The 25587-nt window shown below is 52.9% G+C and overlaps 1 protein-coding gene across 5 annotated transcripts in view; it reads left to right on the top strand.

Moving 5' to 3' along the window:
• Positions 1-25587, top strand: part of ZNF536 (zinc finger protein 536) — a 457958-nt gene that overhangs the window by 120612 nt on the left and 311759 nt on the right. For all 5 annotated transcript variants that reach the window (XM_051833369.2, XM_051833366.2, XM_051833363.2 and 2 more), the window contains one exon: positions 1-116. The gene's annotated coding sequence lies outside the window, so the exon portion shown is untranslated. The remainder of the gene's footprint in view (positions 117-25587) is intronic.

Genomic DNA, 25587 nt, shown 5'->3' with positions numbered 1-25587 from the left:
GGAACGGGGACGCCCCTCTGGCCATCTGTCAGGGTCTGGATCGGCTGCGTCCTTTCTGGGGTGTTCTCTCAGCACACTGACAGTCCGTAAGACAAATATGCAGTCAAGCTGGTAAGGTAAGTGTGACCCTGCCGTCGGAACTCTTCGCCGGACACGCCGCGTTCCCCTCGGCCGGGTCGCGTGTTGACCCCACGCGAATCCGAACCAAGCTGCCGCCCCACTCTCTCCCCGACCCCGCGTGCACCTGCCCAGCGAGTTTTGGGCGAGTAGTGCTGGGGAACCGTTGCCCACGGGGAGGGGGCAGGGCAGCCCTCTGGGGCGTGGGTGTGTTTGGGGACTGGTGGGGAGGAGGGCGGAGGACAAAGAGATCCTGAGAATATGTTGTTTCCCCCCCTCCCTGGGCTTAATTCCTTTCTGAAGTTCTCTTCTGGGATGAAGATGAGGTTTCGGTTCAAAATCCTGAGGTGCTGCTAACATATTCCAGTTCCAAGAAAGTGCCGCTGTTATTTTGAGTAGTTTTGATACAACCAAATCAAAGTGAAGATTTGAAATAGCTTTTCTGAAAGCCCAAGCTGAAGTCATAAATTATTCTGCACCATGGTTCTTTCTGATAGTAAAACCATACCTCTTAGCCTGACATTGCTGAAATGTGGAAAAGTGAAAGTTAAAAATAAAATGAAACATTTAAATCCGGGCTGTTGAGAACCTCAGATAGACATCAAGGCCAGTCGATAAAGGCCCCTATCAATTAGGCTTCCATGGATATCATCAGATATCGGTTTATTAGCAATTGCACAGGTGCAGGTTCCGGGATTCAGAATGTGGAAGGCTGAGAAGAAGGCAGGAGAAGACCATGAAATGGAGAGCGAAGGTCTGGGGCTCTGGGGTTTGCCTGGTGGCAGGAGACGGGACGGGCAGGTGCGGAGCCCCAGCTTCGTGGATCTCACAGGAGGAAGAATCCACCGCTAGTGGGCTGCAGGTTTTCCTGTTGTACCCTTTTTGATTTGAGTTAGAAAGTGTTGATTTCACACGGCGGCGAGTGTTTTCCATCAGCTTCTTGGTGGGTGTATTTCGTGCTAAGAAAAAGGAGCATCCAACACCAGCAGTTGTAGCTTCTGTCTTGCACAGGAGCGCGCGCGTGCGCGCACGGCCTGCCCTGGTGCCCGTGACTTGGCGGAGCCCTGGGTGCCCTCGGGTGAGAGTGGCAGCCCCCAGGCCTGATCCCTAGAGCCTGGGCTTCCGGTCTGAGCAGGCTGGCTAGTTGCTTCCTCATCGTATCACAGGCGGGAGCAATTTTTGGTTCCAGAGCTGTTTGGTTGGGAAAACAAGCCTGCGGTTGCCAGTAAGGTTTAGAATTTGCCTGCCAGATAAGGGAATGTCTGTGAAGACTATTTTCCCTCTTGGGAGGCAAAACACAGATGGGGGAGTCAGGATTCTTACAACATTTAGCTGTGACGTTGATGCTCCAGACTGCCGTGTGGATGCTCACGGCTTCTGCAGGCCCACTTCATGTCACCCACCAGGGCCTCGCGGAGGGGACCTGGGTGAGACACTGGCTGTCCCCGGGGGTGGGGGTGGGGGGGACTGAGTGCACCTGCTTGTTCTGGAACATTCCGCAACTGAGCTTCTCGAGGTGGAAGAGGCCCGGCAAGGATGCCGGATGTTTTTCTTGATGTCTGCTGGCCTGGGAAGGGAAGAGAAGGATTCGCTGCCTGGCCAGGTGCCTGGCCAGGTGGAGAGGAGTGGGAGGAGAGCTTCTTGGGCTCGCAGACCGGATAACGGGTCTAGTCTCACCAGGTTTGCTGCCACCAAGGCACACATTTTAAAGGGTTAATCACCTTGGCAAACCCTGAGTTCTCACGGAAGATAAAAATTATGGGTGTTTGGGGGATTGGCCATGAGACAGCAGGGGGATTTTTTGGGTGGAAAATGTACAGTTTTGATTAGTTGTGGGGTCATGCGAACTGGAAGTAGGGTGGGAACATTATATCCAAGAGCAAATTCTGTAGCCCTGAGACCAAGAGCAGTCTTAGAAACAGAGAGCAGGTGAGTGCCTTCCTCCCAGCCTCTCCCTGACTTTCCCCAGCACACAGCTCCCTTCCCCAGGTCGCCTTGAGGATGGGCTGAGAGGGGGCTCCTCAACCCCTGGGGGCAATTCTGGACTTCCAGAGTCACTTGCTGCTGGGGACTCTTTTATTATTAGGATTTGGGAGGCGTGCACACATGTTCACACATACACACACACACAAAGAGAGAGAGAGAGCATCTTTGGTTCACTCCCCAGATGCCTGCAACAGCCAGGGTTGGGCCAAAGCCAGAAGCCAAGAATTTGATCCAGGTCTCCCACGTGCATGGCTGGGACCCAACTATTTGAGCCATCACCTGCTGCTTCCTAGGGTGTACATTAGCAGGAAGCTAGAAGTGGGACCCATAGCCAGGTCTGGAGCCCAGGCACTTCGGTGTGGCGTGTGAATGTACAAACCGGTGTTACCTGCTAGTTACTGGTGTTAACCACTAGGCAACATCTGTGTACTGCTCCCAGCCCTCCCCATCAGGTGTCCCCCCAAGTCCTTGAAAAGCACCCGTAACCTTATCTGCATTGTGAATGAGGCTACGTCAGAAAGTTTGTGGAGAATGAAATTAAAAGTTGTGATTTTGTCATGTACCTGATCCATGAATTTTTCAAGCTCCCACGCACAGGTGCATCTTGGGACAACATCTTATCACCCATGGAGACTGGAGGGGGCCCTGCTGGTCACTGCCCCACACACACATGAGAGACAGCCTCTGCATGTGGCTGTCCAGGGGGTGCCCCGCCCAACCTCAAGAGGCGGGTGCTGTCCCGCCTGTGACTTTCTCCTCCAGAAAGACCCCGGTTCCTGCCGTGAGGCCCAGGGACATCGGGAGGGAGCATTGCCCTTCCTCCCATCTGAAGACACCCGCGGGATTTGGGGAGTGTTGTGTGCTCTCTGCTTTGGGTGCCAGTCTTGCCGTGGCCCTGGCTGTCCCCAGGCGGGGTTGATGTCCTGGTGCCTGCATGGGGGGGCCAGCAGCCTTGCCACCGCAGTCGTCACCTTAGCTCAGTGCTGCAGGGGTGGGAGCTCAGGAGGGCAGAGCAGAGTGCACGGTTGCAAGTTCTCTGTGGCACTGGTGATGCGCCCTGCATGCATGTGTGGGAGGAGCTCTGCGTCCTGTCCCATCATCCCCGGGGGCTCCGCGGGCTCCTGGAGGCGTAGCTGCTGAATGAGGAGGGACGGGAGGAACGGCTACTCACTGCTTCCCTGGGAGAAAGGCACAGAGGCACTTTCAGCACCAGAGAGAAGGGAGAGCGAAGCCTGTTTCGGTCTAAGCGTGCCTTGGGATTGTCTCAATTCACGCCCATGAGTGCGTGGCAGGTGGATGCCATTAGCAGTTCCATTGCTGAGATGTGGAAGGTGAGAGCCGAGAACGTGCGTGCCCAGTTTCCGCTCACACAGGTGGTCCACGCATGGTTAAGGCCAGGGTTTGAGCGCGGCTCCTCCTGATTTTGAAGCCTGATTCCTTAGCTATTGAGCAGCGCCAGGTCCAGCACTCGCCAAGACAGCCAAAATCCTCACCTTCAAGGAGGGCTTGAGGGTGGGGGAAGCAGTGAACAAGGTGAGCGCTTAGTGAGTTGGGATAAATACTGTGAGAAAATGCAAGGGGATGGGAGGCAAAGGGGAGGCGGGGTATCTGTACCTGGGAGGGGGTGATGGTTGGGGGCGGCCCCCTGAGGAAGGGGCAGTGGCGGAGCCAGCTGGGTGATGTTCCTGGCAGAGGGCACAGCCAGTGCAAAGGCCCTGTGGTGGGGAGGAAGCTGGCGTATCTTCAGGATAGAGCAGAGCACAGTGAGCTCAGGGAAGGTGAGTGGGTTGGAGGGCCTGGAGCAGGAGGCCACTGGGGCCACAGCGAGTAGCATCAACTTTCTTTCACCTTTCTGTGGCTTTCAACCAGAGGCGGTGTCTGAGAAACTCCCTCTCAGGGGTGGAGATGCTCCCGGAGGTGGGATTCTAGTGGCCTGGACTGGCTCTGGGTGGGTTGCTACTTCCTGGCGGTTGATTTCCAGGACAGGCTTGTGCAAAGCTGGGAATCAGAGTCCGTGGGCTGTGTGAGTATGGGGGGCCCTGGAGGCCCTGCCCTGGGAGCAGCCAAGCCTGTGCTCCCAGCTGCAGGTGCCTGGGCCGAGTGGCAGGTGCACGGTGCCAGCCTGTGCACGGAGGCAGGGAGGAGACAGTGGTCCCTAGGGGTTGCACACGTCTCCCACTCACCACGGAGCAAACTGAACCATGGCAGGTATCCAGTGACTATCCACCTGAGAGTTTTAAAGAGGCTTGGTGGTCATAGGCCCCTTTCCCCGGGGCAGTGCAGGGGCAGGAATTCACAGGCTGCCAGATCCCTGGGGTTAGCAGAGACGTCTGTCATCAAAGGCACCTCCTTTTCTGTTTTCAGGTGAATGAGGTCCAGAGAGGTCAAGGCACTCGCCCAGGGTCACAGAGTGAGCCCACCTGTTTGTGAGTGGCCCAGTTCTCACCTAGCCATAATGGGCCACCCAGAGTGTGCTCCTGGGGCAGGACACCAGGCAGCTGTGACCCGGCCTGTCACTGTGCATCCTGGACAGCTCCCAGCCCTCTCGTACAGGTGTCATGAGCCCAAATTCAGGGTCCAGGTGCACGAGGCTGGGGGTGCAGAGCAGACTGGGGGAGATGACCCCAGAGAAAGGGGTGACCCCACTCAGCTCCCATCACTTCCGGCTGCTGGCGGGTGGGGCATGGGCAGAGTGCATCCAGGGTTTGCAGCATTTTAAAAGACAAGTCCAAAAAAAAAAAAAAAAAGTCTGGTGTTTTATTGTTGTTCTTTAATGCAACTAACTTTCATACTTTCTGCAAACCATGGTGTATCTGTGGCCTGCACTTTGTGGTTCTTGCCCTCGGCCCTCGTGCTGGGCGCCCAGTGCTGCCCTGAGTTGCTTGCGGGACAGGCCAGCTCTGTAGCAGGTACAGCGCAGAGGGAAGGGAACAGTGGCAGGCCCTGGGCCTCGCTGCTGAGTGTGAGTGTCCCAGGGCAGGGCGGGGGCCAGGAAGCCCCCTGTCATGGGAAGGCAGTCAGGATGCCGCTCCGTGGGCCTCTGGCTTCCTCCTTCGCATCTGTCTCCCCAGCTCCCGAATTCCAGGGTGTCCAGCGTGGAGAGGAGCTAAGGCCGGAGGAGACTCCTGTGTCCTGACTTGGGGCTCGCTTGCGGTTGCCTGTCTGATTTTCTCTGTAGTATTTGGGAAGGGGCAATCTCCACCCTCCATAGGCTGACTAGGAGCTTCCTCCTGGTTGTTATCGGACGAGGGCGAGGCAGGTGGACGAGGTGCCTCCTGTCCCATGAGAGAGCCCCTGGGGTGGGAGAGGAAGAGTAGAGGCTGCTCACCCCCAATCACCAGTCCCGCTCCTGCCCCCTGGCCGCTGTATCTCACCCAAGAGGTCCCCTGGCCTCAGCTTCCCAGGGATGGGGGCCCAGAGGTTCAGAGAGATGAGCAGGTGCCACAGCATCTCCAGGCTGGAGCGCGGGCAGCCCCTGCGAGGAGCGGCTGAGTGTTTTCTTGCCTAAGTGCTTGGGACGGCGGCTGGCTCCCGGGTGGGTTTCACTTCCTGCTTGATTCTGTTGGTTTCCATGCGGTGACTTCATCCGGTCCACATGCAACGTGGAGTTTTTGTGTGTGTAATATTATTTGTTTTTATTTCTGTAATCCCTTTATTGTTTGCACAACTGCTGTCAGACTGTTGCCTGAAAGTATCACAGGATAATTGCAGAACGCCTGCATAAGTAATTTCGTACGAAATCGGGCCTTGTCTGCATATAAAATTGTTTTTCGTCGCGGCATCCGTGGACTTCATTAGATGGAAGCCGTTTCCCTCTCCCCACAGGCCACGGGGATGGGAGGGCCTGACCCCGCAAAGTAACCAAGCACCACCCGCAGTCCCTTTTTTTGGTCAGACGACATTTCCAGCAGGTGACAGCCTGTCGGATGGCGGCGTGGCCCTGCCACGTAGGAGAGGCGCTCGCAGAGTTGGGGACAGCCAGGGGGCTGGGTCTCCGGGCTGCCGCTGTGGGGATGGCCACAGGCTAATCCCGGTCTGCGCCAGGCATTTCTTCCGACCACATTTCTGCGATATTAATGGTGTGTGGTAGTGAAAGAAATGTGTTTTATTCTCGAATCTAACCCTGCTGTTATCAAAGTAACTTCCAGCTTATTAGCGACAAAGGACTTTTCTCCTCTCGGCTGCCCTGTTCGCCAGGGCTTCCTGAATTAAACTGCTGCTTCCTGTCCTTTATATGCATGACCACATCTGGGTAGCCTGCTCACAGCCCCGCTGCTTAATAACAATCACCTTCCCTTTCAGTCTCTGTTGATTGTTTCTAATTCACTCTGACAGATAGCGCCTGACAACTTGCCGGCTTTTCCCTCCCTCCGTGACCTGAAGTTACTCACAGCACTTATATAGTCTGTCATTTTTAATATTTGATTTCATTTTAAGTTATGTGTTTTACTGAGAAGATGAAACCAAAAAAAAAAAAAAGGGGCCTTGTAATGGAACATAAATTTAACCCTTCTTGCCACCGGCCGGCGGCGGGGAGGACTCCTTCCCCCAAGGGTCTGGCTTGCCGGTTCCTTGCCCCTGGATCCTGGGGCGGCTGTTCCTGCTTGGCTTCTGAGTTTCCCCCTCCTGCTCCTTCTTTTTCTTTTGTTCTGTTCTTCCTTTTTCTTTTTTTCTCTTGGCCCTCTCTAATTTCTGCAAATCAAGAGCTCCGTGTCATCACCATCTCTCCCTTTAATGGTGCGTGATGGGTTTGTGGTGCTGACAATGGCGCTTGCTGCTCTTGCAACCACGTGATAAGTGGGAGAACTTTGGTGGGGGGGGGCTTTTGGCCAGAGGGTGAGAGCCTTGTGGAGAGGCCTGCTGGAGTCCAGATGACCCCGGGGTCGTCCACAGAGCCCCCAGCAGGCAACAGGGCTGCGGTGGGGGTCCTTCTCCAAATCCATCCCCGTGGGCACCCACACAGGCGGGGCAGGCATCCCGTGCGTGACTTTGGGCACCCACTTCGCCATGACTTTGCCTTTGTCTGCCCTGGACAAAGGCTCTTGTGTCCCCCGTGGCTCTTCAGAGGTTTAGAGCTGGGAGGCCGCGCATTAGGTCAGCTTTGCAAATGGACACCACCAAGTAAAAAAAGAGGCCCCTCTCGGCCAATACCTCCCTCCTGTCAACCCTTCCATGCAAGTCACTGCCCTCCACCATGGTGGGCTGTGGGCAGCTCAGGAAGGTGCAGGGAGGGGTCAGCTTGGACCTCAGCTCGAACGACGGCCTGGAACCCCCAAGTCTGTGAGCTGGCAGTGTCATGTCCCTATTCTTCGAGAGAAGGCCTGGGAACCTTTGTGTCTGCCAAGGGCCATTTGGATATAGTTATGCCACTCGCGGGCCACACAAAATTATCAGCTTAAAAATCAGCCTGTCCTAGAGGTCCTGAATTTGGAGTCTTGCCTGTGGTGGCTTCGGCACGGCCAGATCGGATCCCTCGGGCTTCTTCCAGCCCATGGGCTGGACGTTTGCCACCTTGTGACTGAGCCTGGGGCAGAGATGTGCCCGTTCTGGGGACAGAGGTGGGTGGCTTCCCCGTGAGCTCGGGGGACAGCAGCTTTGCAGCACCTCGGAAAGGCAGCCTGCTGGGGGTGAGCAGCTCAGCCCAGGCCTCTTGGGGAAGACTTGGCAAGGGAAGCCCAAGCTTGGACAGCATGGAGGCGAGAGGGCTCCAATTTTGGCTGGCTCCATCTCCACAGTGCAGCCCTTGTCCAGCCACTGTGCTTGGGCCCAGGCCCCAGGGCGAGGTCCCATGTGGGCCAGGCATGTCTGTCTTCCCCCAGCCTCTCCCAAGATGTCTCATCCACTGGGCGGGGGTCCCCTTGCCAAGCCTGCCCCTTCCAGAACCCTGGTGCTTCTCTGCACCTGCACACTGGGGAAACGGAAGAACCAGCCTTGAGTGGACTTTTTTCTCCGTTTCTCTTTGCTTCTTCTGAAGGGGGCAACAAAGGCCGGCGCGAGGGTCTACTTAGGCGGTTTGGCGCTGCCGCTGGTTTATGTGGGAATGATTGCCTTGGTTTTGGAGATGTGCAGCATCAGGTAAAAAAGGAGGATCATGAGCACAAAAGTAAAGTGGGTCCAAAGTGGTGCCTTCCAACTGTGCACTGAGAGAGGATCTGTGTGTACAGCGATGCGCGTTGGCCACACGCAGACAGACAACTCAGCTTCTCCTTCATGGCCCAGCTGCTCCTATGTACAAGGAAGTGGGCCAGGTGGGGGCAGGAAAGATGGAAGAAGTAGTACCTTGTGATTTCAGGTTTTTCCGGATGCACACATGTGTGTGTGTGTGTGTGAGAGAGAGTGGAGAGAGTGAGAGAGGGAGAGAGAGAGAGGGAGAGAGGGAGAGAGAGAGAGGGAGAGAGGTGTCCTGCAGTGTCCTTGGGAGTGATGTTGATTCTTCCTGGCTGGGATGATTCTCACATTGGGCCTTGCTTGGTGAATTTGGGCTGAAAGGCTCCAGTGTCACAGAGAAGAGCACACCCAGGTAGCCCAGGGCCCCGGTTCTCTCCTGCTTGTAGGAGGGCAGCTGAAATTGGAGGTTTCCCTCCAGCAGGGCCATATCATGCCTTTATCCCCTCCACCTCCTCCGTACAGCGCTGGTTCCTGTTGGGAGAGAGACTGAGGCTTGAAATGGAGTGAAGACTTTGACTTGGGCTTTATGAAGTCAATCTCCATGTCGGTATTACTTGGCGAGTTGGAGGGAGCCCCTGGGATTCTCGGCTGATGGGTGGAAGGGACGCAGGTTTCCCGTCCTGCTCCCCACTTGTCTGGAGGCCTCATAACCCAGATGTGTGTGGGAGCCTGTGTGTGTTCAAGTAGGAGTCAGTCCTGGAAGATCCTCAGTGGCTCTGCTGCTTCGACTCCCTGTGAGTTTCTCCAGGGGGCAGCCTGTATCCAGGGCTGTACATTTTTTTTTTAAGATTTAATTATTTATTTGAAAAGCAGAGTTACAGAGAGCCAGAGGCAGAGAGAGAGAGAGAGAGGGGTTTTCCATCCACTGGTTCACTCCCCAGCTGGCCACAATAGCCAGAGCTGTGCCAGTCCAAAGCCAGGATCCGGGAGCTTCTTCTAGGTCTCCCACAAGGGTACAGGGACCCAAGGACTTGGGCCATCTTCTACTACTTTTCCAGGCCATTACAGAGAGCTGGATCGGAAGTGGAGCAGCCAGGACTGGAACCAGTGCCCATATGGGATGCCGGCATTGCAGGCAGCAGCTTTACCTGCTACACCACAGCGCGGGGCCCAGTGCTGTAAATTAGCATGGCCCCAAGGCCTACGCCTGAGGACGCAGCTACACCCAGGCCTAATAGGGTGCTGCCTGTCAGGCAGGAAGGCAGCCACTTCTCTGCTACCATTGGAGGTGACCGAAATGCAGAGAGAATACCGCTACTGTGGCTGGTGGCATCCTGACAAGGAAGGGTATCCAAATGCAGAGAGGGAGAAGGTAGCACAGAAAGCCAGGTCACAAAGTAGGACACAGCCGGCACCACCCCAGAGACTAAGCACAAGGCCATGAATTCAAAGGCGAGAGTGAGAGATCAGTTCATAGAGCAATGAGAATAAGATGCTAATTAATAATAAAGATGCCAACAATGGCCAGGTGCTCATTTCGTGCCCAGCACTGTATGATCATTAAAGAAAAGCAAACCTGACTGTGAGGGTGCTTCAGAAAGTTCATGGAGGGGCGGCACTGTGATGCAGCAGGTTAAAGCCCTGGCCTGAAGCGCTGGCATCACATATGGGCACTGGTTTGAGACCCGGCTGCTCCACTCTGATCTGGTTCTCTCCTACGGCCTGGGAAAGCAGTAGAAGATGGCCCAAGTCCTTGGGCCCCTGCACCCACGTGGGAGACCTGGATGAAACTCCTGGCTCCTGGTTTCGGATCAGCTCAGCTCCGGCCATCGCAGTCATTTGGGGAGTGAACCAGTAGATGGAAGACTTTCTCTCTCTCTCTCTCTCTCTCTCTCTCTCTCTCTCTCTACTTCTCCTCTCTCTGTGTAACTCTGACTTTCAAATAAATAAATCTTTTTTTAAAAAAAGTTCATGGAACGGTGGACTGGAAAGATTTGTTTCTTTTGGTGCAAATCCAATTTTGAACTCCATGCATGGTTTTCTCACCATATGCATTTTCCTAGAGCATTCTAAAGACTCCTCATCGTTTGAGGAGGAGCTAGATCTTGGGGAAACAGGATGATTTTCATAAACAGAGGTTGAGAGGAGAACAGAGGTTGAGGGGAGGCCAGAGGGAAGTCACTGTGTAAGCCAGGGACGTGCCAGGTGCATCTGCAGCTGGCGGAGGGGCAGTAGAGGTGGCCATGCCAGGTAGAGGCCCTTACAGGGTGGCTGGCAATGCTGGGGACGGGATCGGTGTGCTGGGGTTGATGAGTGGCTCCATTTTGCAGGACTTAGGGTGGAGAGATGCATGAGAGCAGACCGAGTGGAGGTGTGGGCTGGAGCCTGATGATGAGAGATGGTGCGTGCGCAGGCAGGATATCCCTTTAGTCGTGGTGCATCTGAGAACTGGGTACCTGAAGACCCTTTGCCGACTTGAGACAGGGAAAGTAGGAAAGGGAGAAGGAGGCTGAACCCATGAGCTTGTGGTGGAGTTTGGTGCTGTCTGTCTCTTTTTTTGGGACTCCCAGCAACCGCAGGAGGAGACAGGAAAAGCAGGGTTAGGGGTTAGGGGGTCCCAGCCCAGGTGGGAGTCTGACCTCACTCTGCGGCCTTTGAAATCATACAAGGGGATTGCTCTTTAGAAACTTTGTATCTCTCAGGGTTGTACCGGTGTTTCTTTCTGTCCATATACAAAGGATGCATTTTGGGTGTGTTTTATGTCAATGTCAAGAGAAGGCAAGAACAACATTAACAATTCGAGTCATCAGTTTGTCCCCATAGACTTCAGTCCCCTAAGGAAAATGCATTCAACTCTCTGCCCCACGCCCTGATCACAGTGTGAAAGTGTTGACTAAGCTTAGCTTCCTGGCCAGAGGGTCGGGGCTCGTGGCTTTTAAACATACTTATAGGAAATCCAAACAGTCACGGTCACTGGTGATCTGAAATCAAGGCACAACTTATGAAACGGACGCGTAATTATCTTGTTTATTCAGGGTATAAATAGAGTTCATGCATTTTAAAATTTTTCTTCCTGATAAGGACTTTGACCAGCATTTGGTCTTCAGATACTCTTTCCTCCTCTGCCTCCCTCCCTTCCTCTGGCTCCTTCTCCTCTCCTTTAGAAGGACAGCACTGGCTGGCACTTGTGGAAGAGGCAGATTCAGGCTGTGCAGTTCATTCTTTTTGAAAAAATTATTTATTTGTTTGTTTGAAAGGCAGAGTAACAGAGGACGAGAGAGACACAAAAATAGAGGTCTTCCATCCGCTGGTTCACACCCCCCAAATTCCCACAACAGCCAAGGCTGGGCCAGGCTGAAGCTAGGAATCAGGAACTCCCTCCGTGGCTCCCAGGAGGGTGGCAGGAGTCTGAGGACTGTGGCCACCATGTGCTGTCTCCTGGGTGCACCAGCAGGAAGCTGGACAGGAGGCTGAGGAGCTGGGCCTTGGTGCTCCGGTATGGTAAGAGCAGCGGCTTAACCCACTGTGCCGCACTGCCCCCCTCAGCCCTCGAGGGGCTTTCTGCAGCGTTTCCTGCTTTGGCAGAGAGGAGTGGGCATGCCCAGGGTGTGCTTGGACATACCTCCCAAATTCAGGGCAAGGCCATCAGCCTGCACCTGCTGCTGAGAGCCTGGCCGAGGACCAGATCAGCGCAGCAAAACAGGTCCCAGGCTCTTCCGGTGTCTGGGACGGGGGCGGAGGTCTCTTCTGCCTGCGGACAACGGCGCTTATTCTTACACCTCCTTCTGCAGGTTCACCACGTCCACTCCACCTGCTCCTGCTCTCGAGGTTTGTGTAAAGTACACCCACGTCTTTTAATTACATATTATAATTGCCATTGCCTTAAAAGGTATCTGCAAGACCTCTGGTTTGATGCGCCAGCTACGTACGTTTCATAGGAAGCATCAAATGATTTAAATAGTCATTTAAGCATTCGTTTTTTGAAGGAGCTTTTCTGTGGATCACGTGAGAGGTCCGTGTGCAGCCCTCGGGCGCACGATGTGGTCCCGTAGGCAGCCCTTGTGTCCAGCCCCTCCCTGACCCTCCCCCGGAGCAGGCCCCGCGCAGCCCCGCGTGCACAGCAAGGTCTCCTCTGTTTCCACTCTGCCCCGAGAAGCCGTGAGTGCCTTGTGAGCATGCGCCGCTCTGATCCCAGCTGACCCTGCCCAGCGGTGCTCTGTTTCCCTCCTAGACGGGAGCCTTCTTGCTCTGCCCCATTGGGTCAGCACTGGGTCTGTCTTCTTCCGTCATTCTTTGGGGTCTATCTATTCATCTACTATCTATCCACCTACATCTATATCTATCTAATAGCATCCATCATCTCTATCTTCCATCATCTATAGCTATATTCTATCATCTATCTCTATATTCTATCTATCCACCTATCTATATCTTCTACTATCTGTCTCTATATTCTATCATCTTTTTCTTCTATCATCTATATAGTCGATCATCTATCTATTTCTGTATTCTATCATCTATCTCTACTATCCGTCATCTACCGTTTATCTTCACTTATCTATCTACCTACCTATCTTGGATCTGTATACTATTCATAATCTATTTACATGCAGACCTATATATCTATAGATTGAGCTACCTATCGTCTATGGGTCTTCAAAACATTCATGGAAAATATGTACTACAAAAAAACTACACATGACTTTCAAAATTTTTCACAAAAATCATCTTGTCTTTTTGATTAACTTATTTAGTTTTTGGAGATTCATTTGTTTATTTGAAAGGCAGAGTGACCAAGACAGAGAGGGAGAGAGAGTGGAAGAGTGGGGGAGGGAGGGAGGGAGAGAGAGAGATAGAGAGATAAAGAGAGAGAGAGAGAGAGAGAGAGATCTTACATCTGCTGGTTCACTCCAAAAGTGGCTAAAACAACCATAGCTGGGGATGGGCCTGGAACTCCATCCAGACCTCCCATGTGGGTAGCTGGGTCCAAGTGCTTGGGTCATCTGCTGCTGCTGAACTAGGCCCATTAGCAGGGACTGGATCAGAAGCAGGGCAGCCAGGACTGTAACTGGCACTCTAACATGGGATACTGGCATTGCAAGCAGTGGCTTAACTCAGTAACTCACTATGCCACAGAGGCAGCCCCAGATTGACTTTTTTTTAAAGTATTTTATTTAAAAGAGCAAGATGAGAGAGAGAGAGAGAGAGCAGTCCCACCTGCTGGTTCATTTCCCAAATGCCTGTACAGTAGCCGGCTGGGCTAGCCTGGGAACTCATGAATGTGGGTGGTAGGGACCCAAGTACTTGAGCTGTCTCCTAGGGCATGCATTATCAGGGAGCTGGGAGATCTGCATTGGAGCTGGGGACTCCGTCCCAGGCTCTCTGATGTGAGGTGCCATGGTCCCAACTGGCACTTAACTGCTATGCCAAACACCTGCCCTGAACTTTTAATTCCATTTTCCATGAAGGTTTGGAAGTGCCCTTATCATCAGTCCATCTCCTTGGTGTTGATTTTCCCTCCTTCCCTCCCCCTCGCTCACCCTGCCTGATGAGCCAGACACCATTTGGGACTCTGGGAATATAACACCAAACAAAGTGGCATAGTGCCTGTCCTCATGTGGCTGACATTGTAGGGGAAGAGAGACAGAAGACAAACAGACAAAGCCCCCGGAGAGCAACTAGCAGGGATGAATGCCACCCTGGGTACTGAGACAGGGAGCTGAAAGGGAGAGAGGCGGGGCCGCACCTGGACATGGCCCCGAGGCAGGAGCAGGCTGGACAAGTTTGGAATAAATAAAAAAGAATAAACTTTATTTTGCTTCCTGCTTTCTACTCCTCACTTCGTAGGAGCTACAGCCCTGTTTGCATCTAAACCAGTTTGGAAGGCCCTGTATGCAGGGCCTTCTGCTGGGGACTTGTGGAAGGTGCTCTCTGCTGCCCCCTGCAGGGCTGGAGGACTGAGGGGGAGCACACAGTGACATACCTGCTATTTTGTTTTCATCTTGAGGGCCAGGTTCCTTTCCAAATGAAGTGTCTCAGGCAAGGCTCTAACTCAGGGGATATAAAATAGTATCATGTTATTTACACATCGGGTGACTTCTGAAGCCATATTTACTGAAGATAAAAGAGCACCGTGGAGGTGGCTGGAAATGCACTGTTGGTCCTGGGACTCCTTTGCAGTTCAGACATGCACACAGCACACTTGGCTCCCCACACGTGGCAAAGCCATGGGCAACCTGGAGTGGTCCATTGAGCTTGCTCTACCCTGTAGACAGATGACTGTCTTCCATGTGCTTTGGATTCAGGGGGTCTGGGTGGAGCCTGCACCCCAGGCTGGAAGCGCTGATGGTGCTGCCCAGGGAGCGGTCAGAGTCTGGAACAGACCAAGGCTGAGCCAATCCTGGCCCCTGTCCTGGTGATCTTGCTAACTCTCCCTCCTTCCTGCCCTTCTTTCTTCCTGTGCCCCTGGCTCGGCTTTGACGTCTGCTCTCCCAGCCCAAGGGCAGTGATCTCCAAGCCCGGTGAAGTCTCCGAGCAGCCTGTGGCCTGGCGATGTCCACCATGTGCCTTGTCCCTGGTTGTCTGAGCTTCCTGCCTGGTCCACTGACCTAGACTGGGACCTGGCCTCTTCCTCCTCCTCCTCCTCCTGTCCCTCGGGGATGCACAGATTCCTTCTTGTGATGGCCGGGAGGGGGCGCGTATTTCCTCCCCTTCTCCAAGACGGGACTTGGTGGTGGTGTGGGGGGCAGAACCGGCTCTGTCAGGCAGCCACGTGCTGGCTGGCTGGGTGTGGTGGGAGCTGGAACACAGCGGTAGGTCCTTTCCCGTCCACTCCCCAGCTTCTCTTTGGTGTGGCTTCTCTCTGATGCATCTCCCCAACGCCAGTCCTTGCCAGAACTGGAGTGTGCGCAACAGTGAATGAGGCTGTGACTACTTGGGAGAACTCGCTCTAGTGGTTGTTTATGGGAAGGTGGGCACAGTTGTAGCGAGAGCTTTGGAATTTTCAAGCAAGAACATGCATCTGGATTTTCACATTGGACTGAACCAGGTGACAGTCGGGACATATTTTCCTGAAATTGCCATGTGAGCCAAACCGAACATGGGTGTCCTTGGAACTCGGCAAACCCTGGTGGCTGCCCCCCCCCCCCCCCCCAGTCTGGGGCAGATTCTGTGGATCTGCAGGGGAGAAGCCAGTAGGGGTCCAAGGAGCGGGGCCTGGCTAGGGCTGGGTCCCCAACAGTGCCCCTTTCCTGGTAAAGGACTGGCACAGGGAACAGCCTGGGAGGACTCAGAGGTGCCCTCCCCCAGGTCTTGGGAAAACTCCTTCTTCCACACCGACTTGTCTGCAGCCCACCTATAATTAGCATCTGAAATTTCTAAATGAAGTAAATTTAGCCGACTGGCTGCGAAGTGTTAGTGAATCCTTCTCCTCCAACTGTCCACGCAGACGCCAGCGCTACCTTGCCTGCCTCTGCTCTGCGCGGAAGCAGCCGCCTCTGCGTGCCGTGTGGCAGCCACGCAGACATCCCATTTATGTGCTCTTTAATGAGTTTATTAGTGTTTCACTGCCTTGTTGCTATTAACTTTTATCAGTTTCAGCTTCAAGAGCACAAGGTTAAATTTTCAATAGAGTTTCCGCAAAGTTTAAGTGGGATTAAGATTGTTAAAAATACGTTCACATGGTGGAACCAGGTATTTGGTTTGAAGATATTATAGCAGCTCGCCAAAGAATTTTGATCTCTTATTTATAAATTTAGCGCTTTTCTGATATTCAGAATGTCAGTCCGGGGCTCTTATTTTATTTTTGCCAATGAAACACGTGCAGAGAGGCAAGCCGGAGCTGTAGCTGTTTAGACTGGCCCGTGTGAGATTGTGCAGTGCCACAGTCAGAACCAGCTGTTGTTCAACCCGGCAAATACGCATGAAGGAAGAGGAGAAATTCTCCCACACCTGACAACGGGGGTGAGTTAGGGTCTGATGTTCTCCCGGTACCGTAAGATAAGCTGGTTCTCTTATGAACACACTAATGCACACCACTGAGAATTATTTACCTGGGTCCCTCCTGTCGTTCATGAACAATTTTTTTTTTAGGAGGAAACCAATTCAGGAGTTTCTTCAGTCGCTGCAATCAGACGAAAGTGGTTCCACTTTTAGGTTAAGAGGAGAAAAAAAAAATCCCCGTAATAGCCCGAGCTGCTATTATGGAAAGTTTATTATTATGGGTACATAAGCTAGCTGGGGGCTTAAGCACAAAGCAGTTGGGTAATTTAGCTAGCTCCTGGATCCAATTAAAAAAAAAAATCTATGCCGTGTCCACAGTAGGGGGATGGCCAGAGCTGAGGGCGCGTGCTATCCCAGGCGGTGACACACCTGTGGCATCCTCTTGGTTGCACACAGGTTGGGATGCAGAGTGCTCTAAATCCCCTCATTACTGCCTCCCAGAAGACGGACACTTTCAGCAGCTCCCCATTTATCCGAGGATATCAGTTCAACTCGTGAAAAGCCAACTCTGGCTTGCTCGCCCGATTGGCGGTTGCACAGATTTCAATGTTCTTCAGCCATGGCCAGAGTGTGGCTTTGATTAGTCGAGGGCCAGACCTTCGAGGGGAGATCTTTTCTAACTTAATTTATGGCTCCGGGTGTACGGCGTCTGTGCCGGGGTATTACGTGTTTGCCCAACTATTGTACCTGGTGTCAATAAAGGCACAGGGAGGGGAATTTCAAATAGAACTCCAGGGTGTTTTTGTTCTTTGGGGTGAGCAGGGCACCACGAACATTTGAAGCTTGGACCAAGGGCTCTGACTGTGACTGCAAATTACTGTAGGATGTATAGATGGCTGATGGGACACTATTGGGAGACACCTGTCTTTTATAGAGCGTCACTTTGATGCATAATCCAGGCGAGGGGGGCGGGGAGAGAGCAACTAATCTACACACTATTCTCCTCAATGAGGATTATGAGAAAAATATCCACCAAAAAACAAGCTCTACATACGGCTTTCTGTTTAATCATTATTACATCAACCATCAATATCAATACTTAATAGCAAGCTGATAATGTAGCCAGTAGGTGAAACAGCTATTAAAAAGTGTAAAAAAATGATTAATCAGGTACGGGGGGTATTAATGCTCTCCAATTATTGAATGATAAGTACATATTTTTGAAAGTGTTTGTTTTTAATACTCGACTGTAATGTGAGTTTGCAAAAAATGTAATTGCTTCTTAATTTTGCATCTTGGCTTCTTTGTGCCGGGTACAAAGGTAGTATATTTCTCTCGTTATTGTTTGCAGCACTCTGTGTAAAAAAATCACGTTCATTTCAAGAAGCTGTTATGGTATTGATTCTGGTAAAGACTTCCATTAACTGACCAATCTAAATCTCATAAGTGATGTCAGGATAGTTATGCATTTGCTTGGTTCAAGTATTCAGCCATTATGTTAGAATGCAGGCAGTGTCTGAATATGGCTGTTAAATTATTTCTAAATACCGAACCAGAACAGCTTAACAGTTCTGCAGTTTGAGACCGACACAAAAATGACAATCTGCCACCTCTTTGTTTTTTAAATATTAACGTTGTATTGGGATAGTATTTTTGGAGTGAAAACCTGTGGCACGAGAGGATAAGTGACATAAACAAAGGCAGCTGGGCTTCAAGAAATAATGGAACAATGAGGCCCTCGCAGCCGCTCTCATCACTCCAGTATGTTAATTAGCATTCTGTTGTGGCCGCAACACTGAAAACATGTAATCTGTATTGGTGTACAGTACAGCTGTGAGCACACATTCTGCCTTGTGAGTCCCTGGAGTTAGCCTTGCCATTGGCATATGCGTTTGGGCCGAAAGTCAAGCCATCACCACTAAAATAGCACACTATAGCAGCAAAATGTCATTTGTCTTTTCTGATTTTTTTCCTCCCCTCCATGCCACATGCTATCCAGTGATGTAATCCAGTATCACTGCATCTGCCTCTCTGCTCTATTTTTTTTTTTTTTTTGCAGAGGGTGTTGGGGGTGGGGGCTGGGATGGAGACAACAGGATTTCAAAGGCCACGGCCTCAGAAGGGTCAAATGTCCCAAAGTTCTCGCTGCATTATTTGTATGTGTATACATGTATGCATATAATTTTTTTTTTACCTGCATGGATTCTTCCTCAAGTTGTCTTGAAACTAGAATCTGCTTCGTGTTTTCCTGGAGGGAGGGGCCACAGCATCAGGGCTTAGCGGGAATGAGGCTGAAGAAGAGAAGACCACTAAACCTGACGCTCACTTTATGGTTTAGATGCGGAGCGTGGTCCACAGTGCTTCCTGCTGGCAGTACCCCACCTTGGGGTAGAGACTTCCCCATTTCAGAGCTGACGGAACTGAGGCTGGAGCGCGGGCGCATCACAGCCCCTCGCCTGCAGGGTCTCTCTGAGCTCCGCCTGCAGGCCGGCACGCTGGCTGCTCAGCCTGGGAACAATTGGCCATTCTGAGGGCAGGGGACAGGCACCAGTGCCGAGCAGAGGCAGTGAGTGGCTGGGCGCAGCAACTGTGGCTCAGAAAGGCCTCTCTTGTGTGATCTTGCTGCTCACAGGTGGCCGGCTGGGTGCCGCCCCTGGTACTGCCGGGACATGGCCCTGGGGGCTTTGGGATGCCAGGGGACACATACCATTGGGTCTGGAGGTGACAGTGTCTGTGCTGTTGTCACAGGGGCTGGAGTTAAGTAGCCAAAACCTTGCTTGGATTTTTACCTGCTTAGAGTTTGGCTTGCAAAGTAAAACTGATTCTATTTTCATTTGCTCTTTTTTCAAAGCCATTCAGCTTGTATGTGCGTGCACGTGTATGTGGGTGCACACGTGTAAATATGCAGCCTCCCCAGCACACACACACACACACACCATCTTCATAAAGTATATATCCCTCTGCAAAAAATTTTGATCAAGAATTGTAGTGTCTAGTCCTTTACATTTATTTTCTGTTCAGACAGGACCATCTAGAAGCTAAAACTTTCCCTGCATTTCGGCTGAATTCCCTCCCTCCCAGACTACCACCTGCTTTGACACAAACCCAAGCAGAACCCCAAACTCGCACCCACCTGTGTCTACATCAACTTTCAGACTCGGAGCCAAGCTTCTTGTCTCTGTAGTTCCAGAGTTTTCTTTGAATCTGCCTGCAGGATGACTGGAAAAGTACCCCCAGCACACAAAGAAAACACAGGCCCCGGGTCACCAGGCCGATCTCCTTGGGTTTCTGCTTTTTGATTGTGGACGAACAGAATCATCTGGTGATTTGGTGACGTATGTGGGTGCCCACCTGGGAGTAGACTGGGTGAAAGGTTAATAGCACTTGCTGTTGCTTTTATATTTTTTTTTAACTTCAAGGGAATAGAACTCTTTCCTAGGTACCTGGTGATTGTCCTGAATCTGATGCCCAGCCTCAGCCCTTGTCTCCCCAAAGCCTCCACCTGCGCTGTGGGGTGAGACAGGGCTGACATTGAGATTTTAGGTCTCTTGTTTCTCTTCCTAGAAATTCTCTCTCTCTCTCTCACACACACATACACACACACCCTTGGTTAATGGCTCTTTAAATATTGAAATGCCTGGAAAAAGAAAACAAAATAAAATAAAATGCAGCCTGTCAAAGAAACAAGAACAACCACCACCAAAATGTTGGTATCTTTCAGAATTTGTCTTGCTAGTGGTAAAAGTATATAATTAATAGGAGAATTTTCCTCCAGATGTGGCTATACTATAATAGAGCCTTATAAATGCTACAGAAAGAAAAATTGCTTGGAAGGAAGGCGTTCTCAATGAGAGCACACCTGGGCCTGACAAAGATTGCATTTAGGGACTGCTGTGCTATCACAAGGCAGAGAAAGACCAAGTCTCAGGGAGCAGCTGGAGAGAAAGCCCCGGCAAATCTGCATGCAAATAGCAGCACATTGTTAACTTAATCAGATGCCGAGGAAAAGATGTGCCAGAACCCAGAGGATGATCTACACACACGGAGGGAGAGACGCTGGGGCTGTGCTGGGCGCTGGGGCTGGCCCGGCCTGGGCAAGGTGCAGGCGGCCGGCCCAGCCCACCGGCCGGGGTCAGCTGACCACAGCATGCCCCATTCGCTCTTGGAAAAAAGATAGCAACGTTGGAATATACGTCAACTGGATGGAAGCTTTATTTTTTCTTTCTATGGTGATATAGGTATGGGCATTATTTTGCCTGATTCTATAACTCCAATTAAATACTATTTCTGCTTAAACATCCGGGTGCAGGAAGATAAGAATACTGCCCTGGAGTGTATAAAGAAAGATTTTTTTTTTTCATTTAAAAAAATAATAATAAAAGAGCAACTCTTTATAGATTGAAGTGCTGGGGATAAATTGTACCTTAAGAAGAAGCGGAAGACACCTGTTATTTATATTTTATATTAATATTAATGGAAACGCATGGTTGCAATCGCCTCCATCTTTCAGTCTAGTTCCAGAAAAAATAAAAAGTAATACTATTTAATCACCCACAGCTTAATAGTGCCTTAGTTGTTTACTTCCATTGTACTAATTGCTCTATAGTAATGTGTTTTCCTGTGATATCCAGTAGTGCTAAGAGAACAGAGACCCATAACCAATTAAATATAGTGTTTTTTATGTTAAAAATATATCTGGTGAGGCTAGAAAAGGAACCGAAGCCGCCCTTAAGACAGGCGCGCTGGCACCGCCTGGGCGCCCGCAGAATGGGCCCTCGCCGCCTCTCCCGCGCAGAGACAAAGGGGGTGATATTTTGGCAAGAAAACAAACCCGAGGAAAACACGACAAACTGTTTCCTATTTCCCCCTCTCCTGCAACTCCTCGGGCTGTTTCTGTGCCCTCTCTTCTCCCCAGCGAGGAGGAGGAGGCGGCGGCGGCGGGGGGCGGGCGGCGGGGCCACCGCAGCCGGTGCCGCGCGCGCCGCGAGCCCTGCGGGTCGCGCCAGGGACGCCGCTGGCCCCTGGCCCGGGCTGGGCGCCGCCGCCGCCGCCCGCGAGCCGGAAGAGCGCCCCATTCACGCACGGGCAGCCCCTGGCACGGGGTTAATTGAGGATCATTGTCGTGGGTTCCAGAAGCGCCGGAGATCGGGGCGCGCGGGCGCGGCTGTTGGAGGGAGGAAGGTGAGGGGAAATTGGACATAATAGCATTAATAATAATTACCAAAGACAGGGGGAGTAACAAAGGAATGCGTCACGGAGACGCTGCCCGGGCCCGCGCGGCTGCTGGCACAGTCATGGTTCACAGCGCGAGCCCGGCCGCACGGCCGCCCGCCGCCCGCGTTCGCGGGCCCCGCGCCGCCCCGCCGGCCCCCGCTCTCCCGCACCCCGGCCCCGCCGAGCGGCCGCACTTCACCTTGCGGAGGGGGAGATAATGAGATCAATTAGAGGCGCCGTCCCTGCGCCGGAGACAGCTGCTGGCGCATAGTAATCACTGGCGGGCCCGGCGCGCGGGGGCTCCCCGCTACCTGCGCGCCCGAGGCTGCTGTGGCTGCGGCGCCCCCAGCGCGGCTCAGGCCCCGCGTGGGACCTCCCAGCTCCCTGGCCTCCAGCCTGCACGCCCCGAGGGTGCCCGTGCCCTCCTGGCACTGCTAGTTAGGGAGTTCACCCTGGCCCAGGGGGGCGGGAGAGTGCGTGGCCCTGTGTGGGTGGGGAGTGTGGTTAGGGGGCAGGGAAGGAGTGCGTGGGTGTGCGGGGCTTGTGCCTGTCGGTGAGAGCATGCGTGTTGCCAGGCGGTGGATGTGTGCGCCTCGGTGTGCCCGGCTTGGGTGACCCCATGTAGGTGTTCATGAGTGTTGGTGGCAGGCATGTGTCTGAGTGCTAGCAGAATGTGCGTGTGCAGGTGCCCGGTGAGCACGTGTGTGTCCATGAGTGTATGTAGATAGGGGTGTGTGCACGCGAGTGTGACTGTCTCACCCGTGTGTAAGTGTGCATTTGATGCTTGTGTGTGCAGACTAGCTTTCTATGTGTGTGATGGGTGAGTACATGTGGGTGTGTTTCCATGTGTATTTGGGGCAGCGTCTGTGGCCCCTCCCCCTGGACACCTCGGGTGTCCAACTTTGCTTGCCCACCACTTGACCTTGAGAAAGTGCCAAGGGCCTGTCTCAGCCCTATCTGTTTGTTGATGACCCTCAGCTCTGTGTCTTCAGCCTTCGGGACAGGTATTTGTAGGCTCCTCCTCAGGGGCCGTGGGGGTCTCTGATCTGCATTCTAGGGGGCTCCATCCGGTTAGCATCCATCAGGCTGAGAATGGCCACCAAGGCCCAGATCCAAGACAGCCTAGCCCACTTTCAATTTAGCACGTATTGAGCACCTGCAGTATACTCACTGGAAGGCATTCATGTTATTTGCAGTTCTTAAAGGGGGCTGGCCAGGACAAGTGCTTGAGAAACGGAATGGGTGAGGCCCAGGAAGGGAGCGGCGAGGTGCTGAACCAGTCCTGTAGGCCCCTTGTCCAAGACCCCCAGGGACGCCTGCAACCTCACAAACACCGAATCCTACATAGGCTATATTTTTTTTAACCATACATGCATACTGTATAAATTCGGCACAGAGAGATACTGATGGAAACTCATATTAAGTAGAACAACTAGAACAGTATGTTGAAATAAAAGTTCCGTCCTTGTGGGCTCTGTCTTTCAAAGCATCTTACTGTACTGTAGGCAGCGTTCTTGTGACGCTGTGATGGCACAGTGCCTATGTGAGGAGATAGGGTGAATGACATAGACGTTGCCAACAGTGTTGGGCTGTGCTCAAGGGCTACTGGGAGTCTCAGAACCCAGGAGGCTGCCCAGTGACTGACGGGTGGGTGGGCTATACGTCGTGGACACAGGGCCGAGTCACTTCTGGGCGGGACAGAGCAGGATGGCACAAGATCTCACCACACAACCCAGAACAGCCTGCAGTGGAATGCTCATGAGCTGTTTCTTTCTGGAATTTTCCACGTAATATTGTGGGACTTGGGTTGGCCTTGTGTAACTGGATCCATGGAAGACCAAGTTCCAATGACAAGGAACTCAGGGCCTTCGGAAGTGTGCATTTCCTGTCTGAAAAACTCTTCCTTTGCATCGTCCACGGCTCTCGGCTCCACAGCCCCCGGTCCACTCCATGGCAGGTGTCCCCTTTCCTCATGGACATTGCCGTCTCCACCTGCCTGCCTGCTGTCACCCGCCTTCCCCGTTGGAGCTGTGTGTGGCCCAGGCCTTGCTATGCACTCACTGCGGTGCCCAGCCCTGGGCATGGTGAGTGCTGGCTGAATGGCTGTCCAGTGGGGCGACACTCACACCGTGGCCACATGTGGGCTGAATGCATGGCCACTCTGAGTTGGGACCCTGGAAGGAGGCTGGGAGTTGTCCGAGGAGCTCTCGCTGTTAGAGCCGCAGTGGCTGGGCACGGGGCAGAGGCGTGCAGACGAGAACGTTCTAGAGCAGCTGGTGCAAAACCAGCCGAAACTGGTGGAGGACCACTGGCTACAGGCTTTCCCCCCAACTGAGGGTGTGGTGAGAGCAGGGGCAGGCTCAGCTTCTCGGGTGGGTGGGGGACCAGAAGCCCCTCTACACTCAATTTGAAGAAGGGGGAAGGGGCCCGGCTGTTTCCTTTTTGGTCCTTCTTACAGACATGGTTGTGTAGACCCTTTGGTGCCCAACAGGCTTCCCACTCCCAGCCCCCTTCCTGGGAGGACCAGGAGTGCAGCCTCAGCCCTGTCTTGGACCTTGACATGCCCTTGAACGAGGGAGTTGACCTTGCTGCAACTTGGCTGTCTTGTGTTTAAGATCCGAGTGCCAGGGCCCCCCATCCCGTGGCCTGAGGGTCCCATGCTGCCTTCCTTCCGTATCACTGACAGAACTGGCCACTCGCGGGGCATCTTCAAATCAGGGTACTGCTCCCGACTCCATCCCCGTCCCAGCCCGGGAACCTGCCCAGGTAGTTCCTGTTAATCACGGCTTGCCCCTGGCCCACACCTTCCAGGGTGGCCGTGTCCCTGCTGTAAGGTTGTTCAAGCTGCCCAAGGGACTCAGATCTGGGCCCGTGGCTGACCTTTGCCACATGGCCTTGCAGATGTTTGAACTTCTCGGTCACGAGGGCGAGAGGTTTCCATCGGCAGGGGTGACAGCTCCGGTCTCGTCCAATGCCTGCAGTGTAGGAGTTGGAAACAACACGTGTGCAGTTACTCTGAAAGCCTCCTATAAGGAGGATTGGACATATTAAGATTTTTACAATTATTTCTATATCACAAGCATGAGCATTCCTGGTGCTTGGGTGTTCTGATTGGGGCTGACCTGGCAATACTGCGGAAATGTGGGAATAAAAGGTGTGTGAGGATCTAGCTGGCCATGGCCACCTAGAAGGAACCCCCCTGGCGGGCTGGGAGGGGACGCTCGCCTGAGCCACACACTGTGGGGGTCTCTTACCAGGGGCGGAGCTTGGTTCTCTGCAAGTTCTTTCAATGAATCCCTGACTTAACGTCATCTCCCTGGAGCCCTCTGCCGCATGAACAGAACAGACCGTGGAGATGTGTTACGTACAAGCAGGAAGAAGTGGAATTAAAAGATAAGTTTAGAAGGGCTCCGGTCTTAAGTTCTTGTTCCACAGTAGCATGCCTGGTGTGGATGCCGGCTCTGGCTCCTGACCCCAGCTCCTTGCTATTGTGCACCTTGGGCGGCAGCGGGGGATGCCTCAACAAAGTGGGCTCCTGCCGTCCATGTGGGAGACCTGGATGGAGTTTCCAGCTCCTGGCCTCAGCCTGGACCAGGCCAGGTCATTGCAGGCATTTGGGAAGTGAATCAGCAGATGGGAGCTTTTCGTCTAGATCTCTCTCTCTCTCTCTCTCTCTCTCTCTCTCTCTCTCTTTCTGCCTCTGCAATCAAATACACAGCATTTTTTTAAATATTATTTTTGTACATGAAATTTTGAAATTTCCACGATACTAATTTTTCCCATGAACTTGTGGGAGATTGCTCCTACGCAGAGATCTCAAAATATGTTTGCACCCAAATGAGCCTTTCTTTTAATTCTTTTTGTCCGTGAACTTTTGAGATGACCTCCTGGGGTGAAGGCTGGAGGGTCTGGGTGTGAGGACCAGACAGGGAGGGGTGGGGCTTGAAGAGAGATGAGAGGAAGGGCTGGCAGGGTGGGCACCGCTAGTGGGGGGGCAGGTGGGCTGCCCAGGCTCGGGCAGAGGGAGGAAGGTGGGGGGGCCACAGGCCCGGAGTGCCTAGTTGTGCACGGGGAGAGGGTGAAAAATGACACTGAATTCAAGTTGGCAAAGCCACTGAGGCGTGCCTGGGAGCCAGGCCCTGTGCCTTTCTCTTGCCTCAGTCCAACCTCGGCACAGCCCAGATGAAGGGCTAGGGGCTGTGTGGGTGGGAGCACTCAGAG

This window comes from Oryctolagus cuniculus, chromosome 18, assembly GCF_964237555.1.
Source record: "Oryctolagus cuniculus chromosome 18, mOryCun1.1, whole genome shotgun sequence".
Taxonomy (NCBI): Eukaryota; Metazoa; Chordata; class Mammalia; order Lagomorpha; family Leporidae; genus Oryctolagus; species Oryctolagus cuniculus.
This window is presented reverse-complemented; position numbering and strand designations above follow the sequence as displayed.